The sequence below is a fragment of the Lissotriton helveticus genome, chromosome 7, assembly GCF_964261635.1.
Source record: "Lissotriton helveticus chromosome 7, aLisHel1.1, whole genome shotgun sequence".
Lineage (NCBI taxonomy): Eukaryota > Metazoa > Chordata > Amphibia > Caudata > Salamandridae > Lissotriton > Lissotriton helveticus.
Window position 1 is genome coordinate 1562489995 of NC_136068.1, and position 8892 is coordinate 1562498886.

An 8892-nucleotide genomic window follows, 5' to 3' on the forward strand; every position below is an offset into this window, starting at 1 on the left:
AATACAGTGGGTATAGAGGAGCAAGAAGGACAATTAAAACCCAAAGCTTCCTGCAGTCGACGATAATTGAGAGGAAAATCGCGACATCAGTCTGAACCACTAACAATTAGGTGAGTACTAAGGGGTAAAAATTGTCTTAACAAAAAGTCTTACCAAGAGTTCATTTAATAATGATACTATGTTTATGTTGAAGGACTCCTTACGTCCTGCAATTTAACGGTGGCTTCCTCGCACAGTGTGGAAGAAAAGATCCTGAATCAGATCAGGTACATATATAAGAAAACACATGCTTGCATATTATGCTACAAGAAGGATGTAAAATTTATAGTAGTATATCTACGCCTTCTTTTCACCACAGGAGAAATTTGAAATCGGTACTATGCATGACTACCGGCATCAGCTCTGATAAGACTGGGGCACAAAAACATCACCAAAAATTTAGGTGGAACTAATCAAAAAGATTAGCTTTAAAGGTAAGGCGATTGTATTGGGCCCTTATCGGAGATAGATAAACCTCCATGGTGGGATAAATACCCAAATAGACACAAGGCAATAGATATGATATGTGTCTTACGAGCACCCGTGAACCCTAAGTCACAGAAATACTTGTATATCTCCGAGGTACTTGAACAGGGGTTGAAAATCATGTATGAAATCTTGTTTTGATGTAAAAATAGTAAGTTAATTAAAAAGTGAATAAAGAAGGGGAGAAAAGTATAACAGACCTGTATTTTAGATAAACCTCTATAAAATGTGATACGATTGGAAGGAGTGTGGGCGAGTTAGAATTAGGGACAAAATGAATGATGTAATTTAAAAACATGACATCGGTCAACAAACAGTAACCTTATTGTTTTTTAATAAAAATCTTTCTAGAATCAGTCCTGAAGAAGGTGTGAGATAAGAAAAACCGAAACGCTGCGTCGACTAAAAATTGTGATTCTTTTGTATTGACTTTTTTCAATTGTGCATTTTAAACGTCTTTTACTGTGTATTAAATGTGTTTTTAAACCATGAATCATGTATAAAATTGTGTTGACCACATAGATATGTAATTTTAAAGATGTGACATGTCCAAAATTTTTTGTAAAAATTGTTTTGAAAAATATTTTTGTATTAAGGAATAATAAATTCAGACATCTGATATCAGACGAAGTAGTTGTTGTAATTGTAACTTGTAATTGCACACACGTGTAACCCAGAAATAGTATATACAGTCTGTCAACGTATCATATATTGAATAATGGATGTTGTGTAAAACCATTGAGTCTGGTCCCAAACCATGAGTACTTGGAGATATACAGGATAACCATATTGAGGTGCAGGCCATTTTGGTCCTGCAAGAGAAAGGGACATCCTACATCCATCTATACTTAAGTGAACATAGACTTGACACACCTGTGTGATTTTGAATGTTTTATTCACATTCTGGTGAAGCTGGAGCTGTACATGGCCATGCCAAGCCCACATTACATGGTAGCCCAGTGGTGGGCCAACCAGAGTCCTTTGGGGGAATGAAAAGTGAATTGGAAGAGGGAGAGTGCAGTCCGCAGCCGGATTGCTGTGAAATTGGTAACCAGTGAAGATATGGCAGTCCATGTCGGGGTCCAGGTGAATGTCGCAGAGTGTTCCGGGGGACAGTGGGAGGTTTTGTCCCAGGGCATGATGCATAGGGCTGAACCAAGCAGAGGCAGGCCATATGGCGGGGATGGATGCTACTACCTCCTTCCTCACACAGTCATTACCATCCACATCTTACTCCTCTGCTACGTCTTCTGTGTCCGGTGTGTCAGGTGGTTTTATGGCTGCATCACTGTGTGCCACTGACGCATCAGGGTGCAAAGGGGTTAGGGCTGCATCACTGTTTGCCACTGACACATCAGCGTGCGAAGGTGATAGGGCTGCATCACTGGGTGCTACTGACACATCAGGGGTCGGAGATGTGTGTGTCGAAGTTCCCGCTGCAGTTATCTGGGACAGGCTCAGTGGCAGCAATGACAAGATGAGGAACTGCAGGGCATGGACGATCCCAGCTACATCTCACTGGTGTTCAACCGTAGCAGCCATACTTCCAGCCAGCATCGGCTGCATGGTCTCCATCGTCCTGCGCATCTGTGCCAACTCTGTGCTGTTTTCGCTGGTGCATGTCTGACTAGACAGTTCTTGTATCCGAGTAATGCCCCCCCCCGATGTCAGCCAAGGATTGTCAGAGAGCATGGTGCCGACAGACACACACATGTATGGCATCGAGTTTGGCTGCCACGAGCTCGAAACCCACCAGCAGCTGATCAGCCATCTCCTCCTGGCAACCCAACACACGGCTCATGTATTAGTCCGGGGCTCCTGGGAGACAACCGTGTTGGTGTGTGTTTCCTGCTGTGTGGTCTGTGCAGGGGCTGGGGTCACCTTGAGGCAGCTGGGCTGCCCTGCTCCTGGGGGTGGGGTGCGGAGGCTGTCGATTAGCCGTTGGAAGGTGTCTGAGCATATGTGCAGGTTGTCCTCTTCATCATCACTGACGAGATTTGTGGTCTGCTCTGGAGTAGGTGTTGATTGTCCCTCTGCAATGTAATGGGGAGATGCAGGTTAACTGAGTGACCCATGTATGTTGACGCTTTGTAGATGTTTACATACTAACTGCATGACAATGTACATTGTGACTGTTTTGGTGAAACTGGCTATTTGATGGCAGACAGTGGAAATTTTGACTACATGACGGATGTGTGGTCGTACTCGTACATTATTATCCTCACAGTGTCATGCAATGCCAGATGTGAGTGGCCAGTTACTATGCACATGCCAAACCTGTTATGTCCTCTGTCCTGTGGTGTAGGTGTTGCACTTTGTACCACATTGCCGTCAATGTTGTTGTGCTGTGATTGCTATGTGTGTGTGCTGCATTGTTGGAGAGTCACCCCTGCAGCTCAGATTTTGCGGACCCTTATCCCTTTGAGGCGGTGTGCCTTTGGCTTGTGTGTTGTTTGGGGGCTGGGATGTTTGCGACTTGGGTTTTTTGTGCTCTTGGACAGATTTTGTGGTCTTGTGCATTGTTTGTCTGCTTATGTGTTTTGGACGTCATGGGTTGTAGGTGCACGTGGATGTGTCAGAGTGTGACCGGCTCCTTTACGGATGTGATCCACACTGGGCCACCTCAATGTCGAATCTTGCACCATGTCAATTATTTTGACTACAGCCATGCTATTGGTCATGCAGTGTCACTTGCATAGTCAGTGTGGCTCACAGAGCTGCTGTTTTTATGGATTCTGCACATGTGCATGGGTGGGTTGTGGCATTGGTGATATGGTGTTTCTACGTGTGTTGCAGTGTGCCACGGGTATCAGGGATATGTTCCTTTGTCATTGTGTGTGTGTAGTGTGTTACACATGTTTGTGCATGTGTGCTATTGTGCCCATCTCCCATGTTACCTACCCTGTTGCTGTTGGGTCAGGTCATATCGAGCTGTGTCCAGACCCTCAACTCCTTGCACCATCTCCACACTGGTGACTGTGGCTACCATTTCCTCCAGCTCATCCAGCTCCTCCTGTGGCGCAGGACTCCCACCTCCAGTCGCCTTTGCTGCCTTCCTGTTGGCGGTGAGTTTCTGTTTGGTCTGACTTTGCACATCATGCCAGTGTCTCTTGACCTCCTCGACACTCCGACTGCATTGACGTTGTTGACGAAGGACTGCCATATTTCTGTTTGTGTTGCCAATGACCCAGTGGAGGTGATGAAAAGTTGGTGGTAGTTTTCTGTCACCTCCGTGACTATGATCCGGTCTTCCTGCGGACTGAACCCCGTCTTCCTCTTCCTCTTCTCCTTGCCCTTCCCCGAAAATGGGGTTCCTGGCTGGTCCTCCGTGGGGCTTGTGGGGTTTGGGTTGTCCTCTGCACCCGGATCGGGTGCATCCATGGTGCTACACAGTTTGCTTTGGTTTTGGTGTTTTTTTCAGTTGCTTTTATAGTGCATTTTCCCGCATGACGCGTGGATATTGCAGGCCTGTCGCTGGTTGTCGCTGATTTTTGCATCGCGATTTGGGGCATCGCAACTTTTTGGGCGTTCGTGTTTCGCATTTTTTGTGTATCGCGTTGATTTTAACGTGGTCATTTGGCGCGTTATCCTGCTGCTATCGCATGGTGCAGCCGGGTTGGGAATTGAACGTTAAAACGGTGTTATGTTGTCGCGGTAGACTGCGATATGCAAAGTCGCTTTAAGCTAAATTTGCAATGTTTATCAAACGTTCTTGTGAATATCTCCCTTAGAGCATCAATATTTGATCATGCATTACTAGTCTATGGACATACCCACTGCCACTGTTCTGTTACCGTAGAAATGGGGTGGGGTAAAAAAACAAAGGTTTAAAGGCCCTATGGGTTACTGGAGCGAGTCAAGTGCGGTATCATTAGTTCCAACCACTAGTTTGTGTCTAGCTTTGCCCAAACCATGGAAGAATCCTCCTTAATCCAACCCATGTTCTAACTCATATCGTGAAAACGATACATGCCAAAATGTTCCTGTTCACTACCAAGTATTGAGCACTCATTAACTCACGAGAGAAAAAAAAGATACATTTAATATTTATGCATGTATTTATGCTGTAAAGTATTTATGGAATGGTACTAATCTTCCGGAATCTTTCAGAATATTCCTTTCATGCTGATCAAGAGTATAATTTCGTTGACTACAACTGTATTGGCTGTTTAGAGGTGTTCCAAATACAAATTTCCCATTTGCAGTAACAGGTTGGTAGATTCATAAAGATGTCCCATTAGGATAGCAGGAGGCTGAATTAATAGAGGTCTCTCTAGACTGCAATGCCATGCTTCCAGAATCGAGAGTGATGCAAAGGACCTTCTTTCCAAGGAAGTTGCAAAGGGAAGCTGAGGGAGAGAGCACCAGTCAGAGCCAATGGTAGATGCAAATCAGATGAACTAAGAGGTAAACGCTGGAAGGCTTCTGTTCTACAGAAGTAGACAGTCAATTTTAGCCAAGAAGCTGTGGAGATGTATTAATTAATTACACCGGCTGAGCAGAATTTAGAAGTTTATAGTTGACCTGGAAATCCATTCACACTGAAATGCATACAGGAGAAAGGAAGGTCGTGTTTCGCTTTACTTTTAAATGCATTCACACCAAACATGAAGCATTTTCAGAGGCACACTCTGGGCATATTCACAAGCCCCTATCGCCGCCACAACATCACTTTCAGTAATGTTGTGGTGGCGATAGGGGCTTCACCTTATTCACAAGGCAGCGTTAAGTCACTTAACGTGGCTTAACGCTGTCTTGTGAATAGGCCCCCTTTCACATTGTGTTTAGCGTGATAGGGGCATGCAGTGGGTGTTGTGTTGGGCATTCCACCACAACACCCATTGATATTTATGCTGCCCCCTATTCACAAGGGCAGCTTAAATAGGAGCTAACGCCAAACTTAAGACCAGGAAAATCCTGGTCTTATGTTGGCGATACAAGGAGAAATGCTTTATTTCTCCTCGTTTTTGCATTTTCCATGTGTGCTGCCGTGTGGAGCATACATGGAAAATGCAAAATGCCATAGTTTGTTTATGTGTAGGAAGATGTCCCTTCCTGTACATAAACAAACCTTTTTTTTAAATGCCGCTTTTGTAAATCACATGTGTGCCGCATGAAGCACAACACATGTAAGTTACAAACTGGCCTTTCACGTTTGCTTATGTGCAGGAAGGGACACCTTCCTGTACATAAACAAACCTCCCTGTTTGAAGACACCCTTGCACTCAGGTGCAAGGGTGCCTGCGTTGGCGCTAAGTTGTGAAACTTAGGGCCATCGCAGGTGGAAAAGCAAGGCTGCACCATGTCCTTGTGGATATGGTGCAGCCTTGCTTTTCCTAAGTGGCGGAGAGAGACGTTAAGCCAAGAAGACTAACGCCTCTCTCCGCCATAACGGAAGGATGGGTTATTTAGTTAGTGTAAGTGCACTTTATCCCCAGAAACATTTAGAAATGAGACAGAATGAATGCCATTTTCCTATGATCTTGTAAATGAAAATACTTTCATAACTAAAGCAGCAGCTGACATTCAGAAAGTAATTTGAATAACTGCTTGCATTTATGTTTATTAGCATAGAATTATAGTAGTCCAAGCAAACATCGGTTTCAGCAGGCCTAGTTTTGACTTAGGCTTTGTAGGAATGGCAGTATGCATGTTTATATTTAATTGAATGTTATCTTGTTATAGTTGATACCGTGTGTATCTTTCATTAATGTATATATGTACAGCAATTGTGCTCGTTAGGGATGCACTTAAAATGTTGCCTGGATAGTATGATAATATGCCAATTTATTAAGATCATTTCATATGCACGAAATTATTCTGCCTATTTCATATAACAATGGCAGAGTGGGGACACTAAATGGAGAATTAATTAATTGTATTATTGGTTATATGGATTAGATATTCTGTATAGCTACTACTTCCCAATAACGGGTATTGGGCAATAAAAAAATCAGACCAACTTATTCTTGGGAAACCAAGTGAGTATTATATTTTATTGTATTGTACTGTATAGTATTACATTTATTTATAAAGCCCACAAAGGTAACAAGCTTCCAGGCGCTAATACCAGAAAAGGGTGAGGCATGCTAAACAATAATTATTGGGAATTGACAGGTGTAATGTCAGAGAGTTTATGTAAGGTTAAGCGATCTGGAGTACAGCGAAAAGTTCCCGGTAAGTTTATCCATTATTTTACTAACATTAATGAAACGCAAGTTCCCCAAAATGGGGTTGTTTTTGCTCTAAACAAAGGGAGCACATTTGCGTCCTGAGATCTTAAAGATCTTGATGGTACATAGGATTGTGACTTTATTGGTGTGCATTGGTGTAGTGCCCTGTAATTTCTTATGTACCGACGTTACAGATTTGAACAAAACTCTTTTGCTATTTGGCAGCCAATGCAAGTTGCAGAGTGCTAGAGAAATGTGTTCTCTACATGGAGGGCCTGTAAGCAGGAGCGGCCCGTGTAGGTAGGAGTGGTGGGGCCGGGTAGATTGGGGGGATTTCAACAAACCACGACGAAGGAAAATGAATTATTTATTTAATTTTCCCTCGTGGTTGTCTGTCGCATCCCCCCAACCCTGCCCCACTGCTCTTACCCGCATGGGCCACTCCTGCATGTAAGTGGGTAACATCATTCTGGATTAAATGAAGTCATCTAAACAACATATTGTGGCGTCCAAATAGCAGGATTTTCCATAGTCTAGCCGTGCAAGAAGGAAACCATAGACCACTGGTGTGTGAAGCCTTTCTCAGTTAAAGGCAACAGGTTCTTCAACCGTTTAAGATGTTAGAAACAATTGACAGCTAGTTTAGCCACTTGAGAGTCCATATTAAGTTCTGCATCTATTATTATGCCCAAACTGTGAACATATTTTGAGGATGGCCGCATGGACCCACTATCCAGATGGTAAAGAAAAGTGCGATTGCTTGGTTTTTAATAATTAGAAATTCAGTTTGAGAGGCATCAAGTTTATGAACTTTTTTATCATCCACTGCTGAAGGGTAACGAGAATAGGGGTTTACACTGGGATGGGAATATACCTATTAGAGGTCATATGCCTGGTCTGATGCAGATCATAAATGATCTGTGCATCGTCAGCGCACATGTAAATGTTGACTCCATTATCTTTGAGCAATTTTACTAATGGTGCCACGTAGATATTACACAAAAAGGAGATACACTGGTGCATTAAGGGACACCATTTGTGATGGTTTTAGCGTCAGACTGGGTCATAGATTGGTTCTGATTTATCAAGAATGATTTAAACCATTTTAATGATTGATGATAACAACTAAACACTTTAAGACGAAATACCAATAGGGGATGTCCAATGGTACTAAATGCTGTCTAAAAGGACATGGGGCCATATGTATCAAGCAAATTTGCTTTAGCAAACGCCGAAATTCTGCGAATTTCAGCGTTTGCGAATGCGAATTTGCAAAATGGTATGTATTAAGGAAAACTGGTGCAAAATAAGGAATCGCAAAATGTGCGATTCCTTATTTTGCAATTGTATTTAAGGAATCGCAAATTTTGAGATTCCTTAAATGCAATGTATGAAGAAATGAATGGGAAATTATTCCTTAATTGCAATTTGCTAATCGCTATTAAGGAATTTTAAGAAATCGCAAAAAAATTTGATTTTCTACATACATACCAATTTGCAAATCTCAAATGGCGATTTCTAAAAAATCGCTATTTGAGATTCGCAAATGGGTACCTTCAGACATATGGCCCATGGTCTGCAGCCTCACCCCGATCTGCCTTCCACCTGAGATCATGCAGCACCGAGACAATTGCCATCTCTATGCTGTGTCCAGTACTAAAATTAGCTTGCTGAGAATGGAAGATGGCTTGTAATTCCTCAAAAGGTTAAAATTGACAGTGGGACCCCTGCTCCTGGTACTGCTCTTGATAAGCGTTCCCATTGCTTATGTAAAGAGAACAGGGAACAGGTTTCTCTTTATATCATTGATTATAGGTATATGCCACTATAAGACACACACAGGAAAGGATGGAAAAGTGCTGTGTGTAATCAAACTATTCTATCTGGTAAAGTTACTTTTCCAACTCCTCTTGCTTTAACCCACTCCTTTCACCCCATCTCACTATGTAGTAGCTTAAATATATCTGCATATTCCTCTACCCTTACATCAAGTGCACTTCTAAGGGTTTCTTAAGTAATGTAAGGGAACCAGAGTTCATTTTAGTTTTTAGGTCTCGGGCCTAGCTTCACACTGCGTAAGCAGTGTGGGCGGAGCCTGAGATTTAATGACTTCAACAGTGTGCTTTATTCCGCCTCTCTCTTCCATTGGCTAGCTTCGTAAATGGAGGCTAGCCATTGGAAGAGAGGTGTGTCA

General features: G+C 42.8%; 1 long non-coding RNA gene across 1 annotated transcript; it reads left to right on the forward strand.

The window, feature by feature from the left end:
* On the forward strand, positions 1-1070 carry LOC144767543 (uncharacterized). The gene is made up of 4 exons (XR_013598249.1): positions 1-110; positions 194-266; positions 359-473; positions 877-1070. It is a non-coding gene; the product is annotated as an uncharacterized LOC144767543 (long non-coding RNA).
* Positions 1071-8892: the final 7822 nt, after the last annotated feature.